This window comes from Zosterops lateralis (assembly GCF_965231275.1).
Source record: "Zosterops lateralis genome assembly, chromosome: 2".
NCBI classification, from domain to species: Eukaryota; Metazoa; Chordata; class Aves; order Passeriformes; family Zosteropidae; genus Zosterops; species Zosterops lateralis.
In genome coordinates this window covers 21,946,128-21,963,155 of record NC_139763.1, presented here as the reverse complement: position 1 = coordinate 21,963,155, position 17,028 = coordinate 21,946,128, and positions in this window count along the sequence as shown.

Below are 17,028 nucleotides of genomic sequence, written 5' to 3'. Positions count from 1 at the left end.
ACTCAGTGCCATGGTCTAGTTGACACATGGTGGTGTTCAGTCAGAGGTTGGACTCGATAATCTCAGAGATCTTTTCCAGCCTCATTGATTCTGTGGTTCTTTGCCTCCCTAACAACTCAATCCATTCTCTTTCCCATAGTCAGACATGATCAGACCTTTATCCTTCAAGTGTCAAAGCTTATTTCAACTGCAGCATTTAGATAAATTTTTCCATATTCAACCTTTTTATAGCATTACATACATATTTCATTCTTTGCTCCTTTAGTAGTTGTTCTTTGTAATTCTCTGACATTTTCTTAAGAATAAAGGGTACCAAAAAAATTGTACATGTTATGTAAGTGTTTAAATGGCTTTACAACATAGTGTTTGTCAGAACAGGTATTTTGGAGCACCCATATATTTAAGGAACAAGGCATTTAAAAATGTGTGGAAAATAATTTTCTGAAACAGACTAAGCTACAGAAGTGAAAGGAGCTTTCAGTAACAGCACTTTAACTTTGTTATATATTTGGTCAGCACAATTAAGCTGGTTAGTGGTGTGACTACTGCAGCATGTCTGTCAGTAAGACTGAATTCTGACTTCAGAAATTTGAGGCTCATGTAGAAAATGAGGAGATATATTAAGAAAATCATTGAGGATCAAACTTAACTTAAAAGTCTTCTTTCATTACTGACAAAGATGCTGTGTGTATAATTCAGAAGCAGATGTATAAAAATATGTCTCTTCAATAAGCTCTGCAGAATAAATTTTAATGGAGAGGATGCAAGATTCTAGTCATGGATAGGTGTCATTACAGGATTTAATGCAGTTTTTTGCAACGTTAATTCAAATTGGCCTTTATCCAAATGCTGATTGATAGATTGAAATGTTCAAGGAAATGTAATGATTTATGGCGTTATAATAAGGTTTATGGCAGAAGTGTATAGTAGTGCATCACAAAGAAAAGATTACCTTTTTTTTAATAGGATAAGCATAAGAATAGTGCTGAGCAACTGATACTCAGAGGTGTAGGTTTGACTGGTGACCACTGAAAACTAATTCCCTTCCTTATCACCCTTGTCACCTTCATCTCAGTGCTAAAATAAAGTTTTATTCCCTCTGTCTAGAAGTCCATGCAAGTGTCTGTGCCTGAGGATACCAGGTCCAATGCTGAAGTTACGCAACCATGGCTCAGAATTCTGAGGAAAATGCTAACTTGCAGGGGAGAAAAATAAAAAGCTGTCAGGAAGTCAAGAGGAGATTCATGTGAGATGAGAAAGCTGAAATTGCAAGCAGGGTAATACAAGGGAAAGCATTGACATAGGCAAGTATAAAATCAAGAAAAATCAGAGTGTCGGAGGGAGGCATGACTGTGGCTGTGCTCCAGGGATCTGGAGGAGCTGCCCTTTCTCCTTTTTTACTTTTGCCTACCTGGCTAGCAGAGAGTTTGCTAATATCTTATAAAAAGTGGTGAGCACATTAATGCCTAACGTAGTATTGATCATTTGGGTGTGATAACCAATAAATAATTTTTATACTTCTGAGTATGTCCTGCTCACAGAATCACTTTGGCTAAAGTGTCCAAATGGGCACACAAAGAGGAATGATTACAGGACACAAAAGTTGTTAAAGTTACAGGAAACAAAACTTGACAGATAAAGCATATGTGGGAATTGTACCCCTAAAAAGTCAGTTCAAAAGAAAATATGTGCTCCCAGATTAAAAAAAAAAAAAAAAAAAAAAAAAAAAAAAAAAAAAAAAAAAGAAAAAAAGAAAAAAAAAAAAGGATGGTTTTGAAGGGAGACTAGTGACCCTTGATCCAGCCAAGGAGTCAAGCAGAAATTCAAGCTGAAAATGTTTTCTAAAAAAACAAACAAAGCCACAAAACAAAAGAAAGATTCAATTGCCAAGGGATTCATTTGGGAAGCATAATCAATGAAAAACTCCAAGGAACCATTATAAATCTGCAAATATAAAGCAGATTTTTGTCATATGTTGAAAATTGCCTTTAGAAATTTCCTAGGAATCTTATGACCTATTGAAGACAGCATGGAAATATTTAATGAAATTGGGAACAATCACAGCAGGGGTAGTGGGTTTGCACTTTTGTTCTCTTTTTTTCCCCTTCTCTTCTGTTTTTGCTTGATTTCATCGTAGCTGAAGCCACATATCTAATTAACAACAAATATTTTTTTCAGGCAGTCTAGAATTGCCTCTTGTTCTTTAATAGCCCCCAAATAAAGGGGGTTTTGCATCCCAAAGGTATGTATGTTATTTGATATAATTTTCCATAAATGTTCATATAGTTCATTAAAGGGCCCAGCATTTTTTTTCCTTGTTTCTTCTTGTATAACCAGACAGTTTGATATTTTCCCTCTCACTTTTTGACATCTTGGGTGGGATTTGTCAAAGGAATGCAGGCGTGGGATACAGTCTAGACATGGGTATTTGAGCTAGTCATTCTCAGCTGCTTCAATGGTCAGCAAAGAGAAAAAGACACTTCTGGAAAGGAATTAATTTCAGCATAGAGTACACTTTCAAAACATGTTAGAGGCATCATTCTCTAAAACTGCTTATTTTTCTTTATTGGCATTGAGGAAGGTCTGAGAAGACCACCTCAGAGGTAAATGATTAAAGTTTTGCAAAAGGAGCCTCTGTCCTGGCATTGGTGTAGACTCTCTTGACTGCCAAGTGCTGAGTCTGCCATCACTTGAAATTCTGAGGTGAGATGAATTACTGTCTGGAAGCCAGAGAGCAAAACCTGAAACCATCTATTAAACAGAAAACTCGGTCAGAAAATGGACACTATAGAAGGAGAATGGCTCAGTGCTTTTAAATCACTCCATCTGCTCATAATTTGTCTCATTTCATTTCCTAACACTTCATTTAAAGTGTCTACTTTTGCATTTCACCTTTTTCCTCTTGTCACAGCCTTTGGGAATGCCTGTGTTCAGGTTCACAGCTGCCATGCCCATGAAGAGGTTGCCCAAAAAATGTGGATGCACCACCCTGAAAGTGTTCAGGGCCAGTTTGGATGGGGCCCTGAGCAACCTGGTCTAGTGGAAGTTGTTCCTGTCTAGTGCAGGGACATTGGAACTAGATGGTATTTAAGGTCTTTTTCAACCCGAACCAGTCTATGATTCTGTGATTTTGTTCCTCTGAAAATCCTTTTGGAGATGTTGGTTTGTTGTTTCTTCTGTTAAATACAAGCTACTGAGGGTCAGCACAGGAATGAGAAGAGGGGTGTTTGTAAACAGTGAGAACACTTAATCATCAGTATTGGTCTGTAGGCTACCATTAGTTTCCAGGTTTCAGTTTGATATGGAGACATTTAAGGATTTTTTTGTGTCTTTCACAGTGTGTAGTACTTCAGCTTTAGGAGATTGAAAGGTTACTACATTTTTGCCTGATTCTGTATGAAATGACCTTTTCTTTCCCACAGTCCTGTACTTTGCAAAAATATTTTTTCTGTGGCTTGGTAAAGATTTCAAAATCTTTATACTAATAATGACTTCCCTGTATTGCATAATATGTTGTATATTCAGTTACCAGGAGTTACAATTTTTCATGTAGTTTTTTTTAAATCTTCTTGATATCTCTCCTCTTTTGAACTGTTATCTCACCTTGCCAATGTTTTATCTTGCCCTCTTTATATTTTAAATGTTAAAATATTGAAACATATTGAAAGTATATATAGTTGCATATATATATATGATAATAACTGTGTTTACATCATATCTGTATATTAGTATTTCCCATCCATCCACTACATTTAGCATGAGTTTTTTTAGTGCTTTTTGTAACAACATTTGTCTTTTGGTGACTCATTAAGCAAATCATCTCTCAGTTTATTTTTTGTAGTATGCCTTCTATCTATTTATTAGTTGTTGTTAAGCTTATGAGAACATGAGAACAGTAAAGAAAATTAATCTAAATAAACTAGTGGTGTGAGTATAAAGTGAATTAGTTAGGCCCCATTAATTCTGTGTACCTACTGATTCAGAATCAAAAAGGTCATAGCTGAGTTTGTAGACATAAAAAATGTTTGGTTATTAAAACAGAGCTCTCAAGACATTAAAGCATTTTCATCTTTGTTTTCTATTTCTATGCATGAAAAGGTAAAAAGAACAGATATGACTTTGATTCCTTTACTTAGATGGGAATTTGATCTTTGAAGAAATTTTTTATAAAGTAATTGAGGTAAAAGACAGACTTTGTAGTGAGGACATAAATGATTGCTTCAACTTTTTGTGGGGAGAGTTTTAGTTTTCCTATGACCTATTGTCTCCCCTCCGTGTAGGGGAAGCTCCCCTTCAGCTTTGTATTTCCATTTACCAATATGTGATGAGTCCACACAGCCTCCAAGGGCTCACAAATGGTATTTAGCAACTGATGGGGCATGTTCACTCTTTCAGCCTGTAACACACCTCAAGTGCACATAATCTCTTTTTACTACTGCAGATACTGTTAATTACACTGTCATTGGCATTTATCTGAAACATTTTCTTTTCTGCCTGAGACAACACAAGGCTGCAAGAAGAAAGGTATTTGTTGACTTACTATGACAAAATATTCTTTTTTATCTAAAAATAACCTGGTCGCAGGAAATTGTGGCAAGTTCAGTGCAAGACAAGAAAGATTACTGAGTAGGGCAATAAAAAGGGGCAACTGAGTAAGAATTTCTGTAGATAGGAGGCAAGAGAAGACAAAATTATCTCATTACCAATTCATATTTTGATCAGTTTTGACATATGTGGTGTTGGTTAATTTTTAAAAATATCAGATTTGTCTCTGCTGTGGCTCCATTGCTGTTTCAGCTCCATATTTCATTATGCTTTTATATTTTTACCTCATTAGCTAATATCATTTCCATCACTGTAAAATGTGTAAAGAACATTATTGTATTAATAATTGGCAGCATCATTAAAAGTTATTGAACAACATTTGCATGAGGCAAAAACTTGTTAATTGAGACTTTTTTTACATTACTCAAGTACATAAAGGTCAGATTTGATTTGTACTCTATAATAAAGTGAAGCCATAAGTATGATGAGTTTGCATGACCTTTCCTTTCTTAAGAATCTACCACCAGTCTCATAGAATGGCTGCACATTTATAGTAATTATCTGGTTAAATTACTTGAAGTTGTAGTAGTAGACACGCGTGCATAAATACAATATAGTCATACAAAAAAGAGTTTAAAAAGGGGGCAAAGTAGATGTGACATTTCTGTCCTTCAAAGCAACCTGCCTGAAGTTCATGTGCTGAATGATTAGTGTATGTTCTCCATTTCCCAACCATGACTCCAAGATAATAACCATTACCAGACTCAAAGAAATTTAGTGAGCTAAAATAATTATGAGATATCACCAGTTTAGTAATGTTTACCTTAAACTACCTAATGTCTCAAAAAATGGCAAATTGAATACGAATCTGCCACTCTGAAATATCTTTGCTAATTAAGACTGCTGTAGTAATATTTTCTGACAGATTTCACTGAATTTTCCTAAGGGTAAAGGTGAACTAAGTGCTTATTTTGATAATTCTATCTACCAGGGGATCAAGATTTATAGGCTGTAATTTTGAGAAAATATTATCCAGTTTTCTGTCTGACTCATATTATATCCTGAAACAAGTGGCAAGGTTCCTGCTGGGGAATATAGGGATGAAGGTGTGAGAGTTTAAATCAGAATTGTGTGAAAAAGATAAAAGAACATTCTGTTCAATGAATTAACTTGATTTGAAGTTTCAGTTTTCTTTCCCTTTCTATTTTGAATAAAAAATGTGTATAAATATAAATTAAGACAAGGAAAAGTTAACATGGTACTAGATTTCTAATTTTTTTTTAAATTAACAAATTCCAAAAGGCAAATATTCTTTTATCATACTAGAGCAAGCCTTGTTCTTATGCCAGTTATTATTTGTAGCTATTCAGTCTCAATATTCTGTATTTATAAAGCTGGAGTAAAATATTTTCTTAAGTGTTTGATTAATTTGTAGCGTTTTCAGTCAGAAAGAATGGATAGATGCCTTTAGTCTGTTTTCACTCAGACATGCTGCATTTTTTTGCTTCTTTTTTTTTAAAGAAACGTAGTTAAGTGTCTTTCCTCTTTCAGCTTATGAAATGAAGCAGTTCTTGAGCTCTTTGTAAGAAACAAATCAACACATATGACTCTACCAGAATAAAACTTTCAACTGTGTCCTATCTGTTGTCAGTATGTTGTAATTACTTCATGGAGCTTCTATTTAACATGCTTGCAGAATTTAACAGGTAGGAAACATGACATTTAACTAATACAATCAAATCATACCTGCCAACAACTGTGAAATCTCCTTTCTTTCTCTTTTTATGACATGCTTTCCTTAGTCAAGCTCCTAGTGTGTGAACAATTACCACAAATCCTTCAAATTACCTATTTTTAACAGTGCACTTGGGACAGACAAGGAGTCACTCTAATCATACCACCACAGCTGCTGCTGAGAGGCACCAGGCCCGCACCTGGGTGTCACAGCTTCATGTCTCCTCAGTCTTTCCGACTGTCTGCTCCATACTCCTGTCTGAAACCTGTCAAAGAGGGATGAGCATCCTCTATTTGTCTATCTTCTGCAGGATAATGATTATCACATAGTCAGTGGGTTTTTCTTTTTCCTTTATTCTCTTGTTTTCTACATTATGAGTTGTTTTTGTTGTTTTGAGTTTGTTTTGATTTTTTTTTCCTGTGATTCGAACAATATTTTGCAATTAACCAAGGGTTTTGGAAATCATGGGTTTGTCAGATGAGATACTGCCTCAAAGAGCTAAAGAAAAGGCTATGGAGAAACAGAGGATCTGTTGTACCTGCAGGGGGCATTGCAATACAAAAAAAGGAGCAATGAAAGCTTCCTACCAAATTGTCCGATAACATTTTACGACATTCGACTGTCAGATTTGAATTTATTTTTGTCTTTTCCTTAAAAAAAAAAGTAAATTTTTAAAAAGATATTAATGAACTTTTTTTCGTAATGGTTTTGAAAGAAGTGTTAAATTACGTTTGGAAGGATATTTTTCAGTGTTTTTGCACTTACTGATAGTGATGAAGAACCTTGGGGATAATGGTATTAAAGTAGGACATAAAATGCCAGTATTTTTTTCTGTATTATAGAAAGAGAATTTGGAAACGATCCATTAATAACCTTTAAACTTCTTCACTAGTTTAATGAGTCGAATTAGTCTATAAATATTATGAATCTCTATTTTTTTTTTGTACATGTACTTTTATTTATTAAAGGAAATGAGGCATGGCAACTAAGCTGGCCAGCAATTCTGATATAAAATCTTATCTATTGTGTTATGCACATGTATGAGAGTGATGTTGGCTATCTTGTCATTCCTCATAGAACTCATTAATTATCTTTCATGAAGTCTTGTCTGTAGTAGATTTTTATAATCTCTGATGAGTGAAAGCAAGCTGATATGTAACTTCTGGTTCACAAATGATCAGTGAACACTTAGAGACATAAACAGTGGGAATTATGGAATCACTCCTAAGATAAAATATGTACATATATTTCTGCTACAACAGAGTATGATTTCAATCCTTTGTCAACAATACCACAATACCTCCACCTTTCTCTTCCTCTCAATTTTGGAAAATCGGTCTCCTAGGAAGCAGGCAAAAAAAACCCCAAAAAAACCCACAAAAAAAAAAAAAAAAAAAAAAAAAAAAAAAAAAAAAAAAAAAAAAAACACCACAAACAAACAAACAAACAAACAAACAAACAAACAAAAAAAAAAAAAAAAAAAAACCAAAACAAAAAACAAACAACCTGTATCTGTTATCAAAAAAGGAAGGTGACCAGACTTGAGAGCTGTCACTAGGAGGAAAAAGATGATTAGATGGAGTTACTAAACAATCATAAGGAAAAGACTAGCCAAACTCTCAAGTATAGTAGAATGGCTTGTTTTATAACTGCATGATTGATAGTAGTTATATGCAATTTCTGCTTGTTTTACTCCTTTTCACTTCTAAAGGGATAATTTTTTTGTTTTTTCCCTTCTCCCACTAGCAAGCATGTTGTAATGAATTACAAGGTTTGGTTGCAATGTGATTTTTGATAGCAAACTGTTATTTTTTCAAAATGGAGTCGATCATTTTTGCAAATTTCTTTAGATTCTATTATACCCAGGGAAAATGGAAAACCTTTTTTTTTGGCAAAATATTTGTAGATGAGAGGCTTAGCTGAGAAAACATCATTTTATTTCCAGGGTTTATCAGCAAAGTGCTTATGAATGCTACTGATGTGTTGGCTGCTTCTTTGTAGTCTTAAAATAAAGATTTGACACCATGTTCCTGATATTCTTCATTTTCTGATAGATTCCCTGCATTGCAATAAGTGTTGTGTTCTTGGAGCAGATCCTTTGTCAAAATTGAGTTCAGGGCTATTAGCATCCACTTACTGTATTTTTTCCTTCATAAGTTTTCAATACTTTTGTTGCCCTTTCTGTCACATTGTAAAAAAGAAAACAGTGATCTGCTTTTTAATCCATTTTCTTATCTCTTTGATTGTTCTAGGAAAAAGAAAAACCAGCATTGGAGCTGAATTGCTCTTAGACATGGCAAACCACTCTAGTTTCATATAATCACCTCAAAAAGGAAAATACTTTATCCACACTAATAAGGTGACATGATCTATTTCAGATGTGCGTTTAATTTATACAAATTTCTTAACTGACCAAACTTCCACATATTTTAGCCAGTTGTGGAATTTTCTTACAGATTTCCACACCAGTTTTTTCAGGCAAGGCTGTATTCTATGTGTAAGTAGTTTACATAGTCATCTGTATTACATTAATAGCACTCTAGAATGAAAGCAGATGTATTTTCTTTATTCTTAACAGAGCAACTGGTAATTCTCATAGTTGTAATTCTGACAGTTGTAAATGCTATGATGATCAAAATAGGTTTCTATGATTATTTTTGAGGTATCAGTTCCAAAATGAGAAAAATGAGGAAAGATCTCATAGCATTCAGCAAACAAGAGCTCATCAAATAGTGAACAATATAAAACAGATTAATTCTTAATTTGTTAAAGATTTGCTTGCTTCATCGGGACATCACTTGTTATTGATGCCATAATGCTTGTGCTTGGGAGGGCACAAATACTGCTAAGTTCCTTAAGATGACTGAGAGAAGAGTCATCACCTCTTGACACATATTTGTTGTAGTTTCCCTTTTGGTCTAGGAAGTGTTAAAGGTCAGGATCCTGGCATTCAGACTGAATCCCAAGAATTCATACTTGAAATCTTGACTTAAAATATATTTTCCATATTTACCAAAATTTGAAAACATTTGCAAGGGTTGTGTGAATAAGATAAGTAGTTTTTTCTTCAGAGAGAAATTGCAAGATCGAGAACCATAGAATTTTATGGACTTGAAGACTGAACATACACATCTACTTATTTCCACTTTGAACAATTTTGAAGGGTTTCAGCTACTATTTTCTCCTCCATTAACAAAAGGCTGACAAAGAGAATTTTTCTGTCTTCACTTTTATTGTCCACTTTTTATATGTATCTTGTTATTAACAGTGTTTACTTGTAAGTTGCATAACAAATTCTTCAATATTCAAATTTATTTTGCTAGAATAACGTGCATTTCAGAGGTACAGAGATCAGGAAAGATGATTGGCTTGGGAGAGTAAAAATGTAATTTCTTTATTATTGAATGCAAAAGGAATCTGAAATCTCATGTCATAAAATCATCATGTCCTTGGTTAGCTATAAAATATTTGACCACTTGATGTGGAGCCAGATATGTGCATTCCTTGCCTTAGTCACAGAGGGTAAACACACAAAGGCAGCTGTGGGTTTAGTTTTCTAGTGACAAGTGGTTTGTTACTCCTAGATATTGCTCTAGTATGATGTATACATAGAAAAACTGTTACAGACAGCAAATTTGTGAAAAGTTGGCTAAATTCATACACCTGGAGTTAACCAGATTAAACTGGTTTAGTTTAAATGACTAAAATTCCCCCATCTTAATGCTGCCAGGACTTAAGGACGGATTCTTTGGTACCTTCACTCAGAAAGATCTCTTGCTTTCAAAAATTGTTCTGTCTCAGATGAGATTAAAATATGAATGTCATTGCCATATTTTAAACACCTTATTTGACAATTTCCATGCCATTGCTATTGCCAAGGGCTCCAAAATTTGCCACAGTGATGAAAACTGATTTTCAGTAGTGTTTGTTACTGACAGCATGTTGAAATAGCTACTCTGTCATGGTGGTAATCACAACCTGGTCTTCTGCTAGTTTTCTGCCTGCTATGAAGTGCAACTTTCATTCCCAAGATAGAGACTTAGCAACTCCTGGGTTTTTTTCCTTCATCTTTTATGAGAATTCAAGACAGACTTGATGCTGAAAAAAGGATTCTTTGTCAGACTTTGTCAGATTCTTCCTTAAGTCATACTCAGCACACGGAGTTTATTACTTCCTTGTTACTCTGTATTGCATCAGGTGATGGTGGAAGCCAAAACAATATCTCTATCTCCACTTGGTATTATAAAATAGTCTGGTAACTTGGATGAAGAGAAAGAACATAAGTAAAAAGAGTATTTTATATGCACAAACTTTCTGCTGAAAGATTTCATGTTGTTTTTGTAAACTGTCAATGGAAGAGGTCTTCAGGATGTGATAAAGTTCAGAGGACTGAGCACTGGAACAGGCTCCCCAAAGAGGTTGTGGTGTGTCCCTCACTGAGGAAGAGCTGTCTGGATTCAATTCTGTTCAATATTCAGGGATGACCCTGCTTGAGCAGGGAGATTGGACCAGATGATCCATTGTAGTGCCTTCCAACCTTACCAATTCTCTGATTATATGACCTGGCATGAGGAAAGGTGAGAACACGAAAGGCTTCATAGGGTTAGGGCATGCCAGATCATGAGAAATAGAGAAATTATTCCTTCATTCTAGCCTCTAAGCCAGGTGTGAAATCAAGGAAATGAATAATTCAAAATATTCTCAGGCACATAGTTGTTATCACTCTCCTGGTGAAAGATGCAACTTCCTAGTTTGGTGCAGATGAGAGAGACAAGTAACAGACATTCCTGGCAATCCAGCCCCTGGTATCTTAGACCAGCACGGACAGTAACCCCAGACTGCACAGCTCTGACTATTCATCTCTAGGCAACTAAGCCCTGCAGTACATCAAATACTCTCTCATTCAAGGAGACAATAAATAGAGTATCTGTTTTTTTATTATATATATTTTTAAAAAGCACCTTCATTAATTTCTCTGCTCTTCTTTTCAGTTTTCATTTAATCCATTCCTTGGTGTACATAAAGCAGGATCTTTACTCCCAGATGGACTATTCCCTGCTGAAACCACCTACTATCACGGTGCAGAACAGTGGAAATGCTTCAGGTCAGGTACAGGTCCAAGCATCTACAAAGTTCTTCCAGGAAACCTGAGAGGTTGTTTGGTGGATCACTTTTCAAGGTAGTAGTGATTCCTCCATTCCAGGAAAAGAAAGAGTAATTTGTAACTAGAAAGTTAAAGTGCATATTGCAAGATTTCATACTTTGATATGAGACATGTAGTCCTCCCTTTTAAAAATATAGCTAGATATTTCATAAGATAGAAAAGAGATTTCTCTTGTTCCTGGAATATGTGGACCCTTATTGACCTTAAGAGTCTACTCTAGATGGAGAACTAAATTATGATCACATTTCCAAAACACATTCTTAAAATTTACAAAACATAACAGCTTTGTAGCATTTGTCATCCATGCTAAGAATTTATGTACTGTAAACTGGTGACAATTTTCATAAAGAAAGAGCTGACTTATTACAGGCATATTATAAATGTTTGCCTGTCTGTGACTTGATCTTATATTTTAAAACCGCAGCTATTGAGTCAGATCATGAGGGACAGACACAAAAGAATACAGTCAGTTTGTGACTATTGAATATATATATATATAGGGTGTTCAGAAAAACAGTATGATCAGCATTTGCACATTTACATGAATGGTGTCACCTTCCCAGTCTAAGTTTTTGGAAAGGATTTCTTTTCAGAAAGGAGTTAAAACTCACTGATTACTAGAGACATTTTGGCACTTCCAACTAATAAAAATTATTTCTTAAGGATAAAATCATAGAAATGGCAAAATTAGTTGCATTACTTTTGGTTGAAATGAAGAAAAAATCCTTATTTTTGAACCTTACAATTCATGTTATAAATATATTTTACACACCACAATTAATTTAGAGAAGTGTTAGTTTCTTCGCATTGTCTAACTTTCTCAGAGACTTCTCAGGATAATGGTCTTTATTAATATTGAACACATATACATACATGAATGAAGAGAAAGAAACTTCCAGTTAGGATATGAGTGGTTAAATTTGGAAGGTGTAAACCTGTAGTGGCATTTCTTCTCTGAAATTATTTTCACAAAATAAAAAATACCACACAGTTCCAGAGATCTTAAGTTCTTATGGACATTTAGGCCTTTACAGGCTTGCTATTGAACCAAGTAAAATGAAAAGATTTGAAATATATTAAGGACTTAAGACTTCTGTATTCAAGTAACACTGACCTTTCATCTGGCTGCCACAATGACTTCAAACTTGTGGACATATCCTTACCACTATTTCAGCTCAACATAAACAATGTTGATAAATAAAAGATGATCTGGCAGCTGATATTTAACATGAATGATGTTGAGAACACCTACATCCACCTCAAGTCTTCTTCTGAAGTTCTCCCTTGGATTCTCAAGGTAATATTGTGTACAGTAACTTTTGTCCTTGAGAAAAAAGAAAGTCATCAGAGGACTCGACTGAGAGCAAGGTGACTGTTCACTCTCATCCATATTTAGTTACCCAGAACAGCCCCGAAATAGTCAATTCCTATTGTCAAAAGGCATGCTCCCCCAGTTTCTTTTCCTAACAGGTTTTATGGTTAGGGTGCAGCCAAGTGAAGTAACCAGGAGCTGAGGGTGGAAACAGGAAGTCTGGGCCCTCCAATATGAGGCCCCATCCCACAGTACCCAGTGAGGAAGCAGAGCTGGGATTAGTATGGTGACCACAAAACCAGCCCAGAACAGTGTGTCCACCCAGCAAGGTCATGGTGACAAAGAGGCCTGACTTCATCTCTCTAAATCACGTTCTTCTCTGAATTTGGCAAATTAGTCTATAACTCTTGGTAATATTTTTAAGTGCTTCAGACAAACTTGCTATATGACCATTTGGTCATATGAACCAAATTATTATAGGGAGACTAAAAGGTAAGTGCTTTATTGCAGTGGTTCGGCTTTTTCCAATGGGTGCAGTTCCGGCCAGCCCTGCCGCCACTACATCCAGGGGCTCACTTTGACAGAGGCGTGGGCAAACTCGACCAAGGTGCGGATGGTGCGCAGAATAGAAAGGCGGGACTCTCAAGGAGGTGCAACAAGGGGATGCGTGTCCCCGAGGCAGCGTTCCGAAGAGAGACGCTGGCCTCAAGATGGCACGGCTTTTTATTAGGTGGGTTCAGGGGTGGGATTGCGTGGGACCAATTAAAACTCTTTGCCAACGTATAATGAGGGGATGCAGAACTTTTGAACCAGTAACAGGTAACTTGGGGAGGAGGAATACATGATGAGGGGGTGGGGAAGTTATATAACTTAAAGATTGACAGGTAACCGAAAAGTGGTAAACAACTATTATGGGATAGGGTTACCAGGACAACCAAGATTTTGGCGGGAAGGTTTGGGGGAATGGGGGAAGGAGAGAAGGGGAGAAGGAGAGGGAAGGAGAGGCCATCTTAAACAATAGAAATAAATACAAAATTATAAAACACAAATTATAAAACCAAACTGGAGCAGTGAAAACCCAATTGGAATTGAATTTAAGCACCACCACATCTCCCCCTTTTTTATTTTTTTTGTGATGGCTTTTGGTAGTGTCTGCTTGGGGGATAGATGTTCTGTTCCGTGAGCCACCTCTCGTCATCAGTCTCCGGTGAAGAAGTCCTCTGGGTCAGGGTATTCCTCATCTTCCCATGACGGGAGCTGCTGCATCTCGATCTCCTCGACGGGAGGAACACTGGCCCAGACGTTGTTCACGCTGAGTGACGAGGTGGCTGCAGTGATGGTCTTTTGGGTGACTCGTCGGATGATGCCAAATGCAATTCCAATTATAAGTAACAAAAACAAAATTAAGAGTCCTGTGTTTACAGCAGAATTGACCCAGCCTGAGAGTCCCCAGTTTCCAAACAATTGGTCAAACCAGTCCTTCTGGGGCTCTCAGTTGGTATCTGACTGGTCTCTCCTGTAACTTAAAATATAACAAAATAAATTAATTAACAAAAAGCCAGTGAGGAATGGGGAAGGAAGGAGCGGACCTCTCTTCCTCCGGACCAACGGGCTTCCTTTTTCTTCGCCAAGTGACATTTTTCACCTGATGATCTGACTCTTTGGAGGCCCTGGGAATGTAAGGTTTCACCCACTTGGCCGGCACCCATTTAAGTCCGGTGGGTGTCGATACGCAGGCGTATCCGCGTCCCCAAGTGATTAAACTGTGTGGACCTTCCATTCTCATGGTCTCCGGGTCCTTGACGAGAACTGGCGGTTTAGACTCTAATTTTAAATTTGGGTTACCTCCAAAGTGCCTAATTATTGGGGGATTCATAAGTTCGAATGAACAATTTAGAAAATTAATTGTGTATAAGGCCCTGGCTAATCGAATTTGGGGTGACTCCAATTTTAGAATTTGTCCCTGTTGATTGAGGACTCTTTTGATGTTTTGGTGTGTCCTCTCCACAATTGCTTGGCCTGTCGGGGAATAGGGGATGCCAGTTTTGTGTTCTACTCCCCATTGCTGGAGGAAGTTGCGGAACTCCTTGGAAATATAGCTTGGCCCGTTGTCCGATTTGATGACCTTAGGGATGCCTAGGAAAGAGAAGGCTTGGAGAAGGTGTTTAACAACATCCCCTGCTTTCTCCCCTGTATGGGCGGATGCATAGACTGCTCCAGAAAAGGTGTCCACAGACACATGGACGTACTTCAGCCTCCCAAACTGAGGGACATGAGTAACGTCCATCTGCCATACCTCGTTGCTGCTCAGCCCTCGGGGGTTTACCCCGGCATGCAAGGTTGGGACTGCATGTCGCTGGCAGCTGGGACAGGTTGCCACAATGGCCTTGGCCTGATCTCGGGTCAGTTTGAACCCTCGGACCAAACCTGGCACATTCTGATGGAACAGTTGGTGGCTGAGCTTTGCCTGCTGGAAAACGTCAGGCAGCGGGGCCTTCGCGACAGGGGCAGCAAGAGCATCAGCCCTCCTGTTTCCCTCCGCTATGAACCCCGGCAAATCCGTGTGCGACCTGGCGTGCATCACGTAAAACGGTTGCTCTCGGTGGGAGATCAGCCTTATTAGCTTCGAGAGCAACTTAAACAGAGCAATGTTAGTCACTTCTTGGAGAACTGAGTTCTCCGCTCTGGACACTACACCTGCTACATAGCTCGAATCGGTTACCAAATTAAATGGTTCAGAGAACCTTTCGAAGGCCCTGACGACTGCGGCCAACTCAGCAATCTGAGGGGATCCTTCCACCTCAGCAACGTCAGACTCCCACTGCTGAGTCTGAGGATCTTTCCAAGTCACCACTGACTTGTGGGACCCTCCGGACGCGTCTGTGAAAACTGTCAAGGCATCGAGCGGTCTTTTGCTCTGAACACTCCTTAAATTTAATTTAAATTGAGCATCTGAATTAAAAATTTTGTGGGCAGGCCGATGGATTGAAATTTGACCAGTGTAACTGTCCAGGGCAAACTGAAGTGCTTCGTTCTCTTGAAGCAAGTGCTCTAACATTGCCTTTGAAATTTGGCCCGAATTCAACCGAATTGGTACGTGGATCACCTCAAAGTCACAGCCAACCAGTTCTCTAATTCGGACTCTGGCTTTCCGAATTAATTCAGCCATCAACTCCTGTGGGCGTGTCATCCTCTTGGACCTGTGATGGCTGAGAAAGACCCATTCTATAATAAGAAGAGGATCTCTCCCGCCTCGGTCCTTCCGGGGTATGCTGGTCACCCCGTTGTCCCATTGGAATATCATTCCATGGAGGTGCGGCAGATTCCCTAGAATGACAAATCGGAAAGGCAAATCAGCATGGCATCGATTTGCCTGTCTGGTGGACATCAACTCTTGAACCCTTTCCAGTGCTTTCTGTGCCTCCGGGGTGAGTGACCTAGGGGAACTCAGCCCCTCTCCCCCTTTCAATAAACTGAAAAGAGGTGCTAGGTCCTCGGTAGTGAGACCCAGCCAAGGCCTCACCCAGTTCAAAGCCCCACACAGCTGGTGCACATCCGCTAAGGTCTCAATTTTGGTTCTGATCGCCAATTTTTGCGGAACAATGGTCCGCTTATTAATTTCGAGGCCAAGATATTTCCATGGTGGCATCTTTTGAATTTTCGCTTCCTGCAACTCAAACCCTGCAGCAACCAGTGCAGCCACTGTCAGGTCAAGCGCATGCGTCAACAGGTCGTCGTTGGGGGCGCACACGAGCACGTCATCCTCATAAGGAAAGATGATGGCCTGGTGTGCAGCTGCACGCACGGGGGTCAGCAAGGAAGACACGTACCACTGGCAAATGGCAGGAGAATTTTTGACTCCTTGGGGAAGAACCCTCCAGTGATACCTTTTCCTTGGGGCCTCTCGGTTGATGTTAGGAACCGAGAACGCAAACCGCGGAGCATCGTCGGGGTGGAGAGGAATTTGAAAAAAGCAGTCTTTAATGTCAATCACTGCCAGATTATAATTTTGGGGCAACATGGCTGGGGGAGGCATCCCTGGTTGGAGAGAGCCCATGTCCTCGATGACCTCATTAATTTGTCTGAGGTCCTGGAGAAGCCTCCATCGGGTCTTATCCGATTTTTGTATTACGAACACTGGGGTGTTCCAAGGAGAGGTGGTCTCCTCTATGTGACCCTTCCGGAGTTGCTCTTCCACGAGCTCATTCAGCGCCTTTAACTTTTCCTTAGAAAGCGGCCACTGCTCCACCCAAACTGGAGAATCCGTTTTCC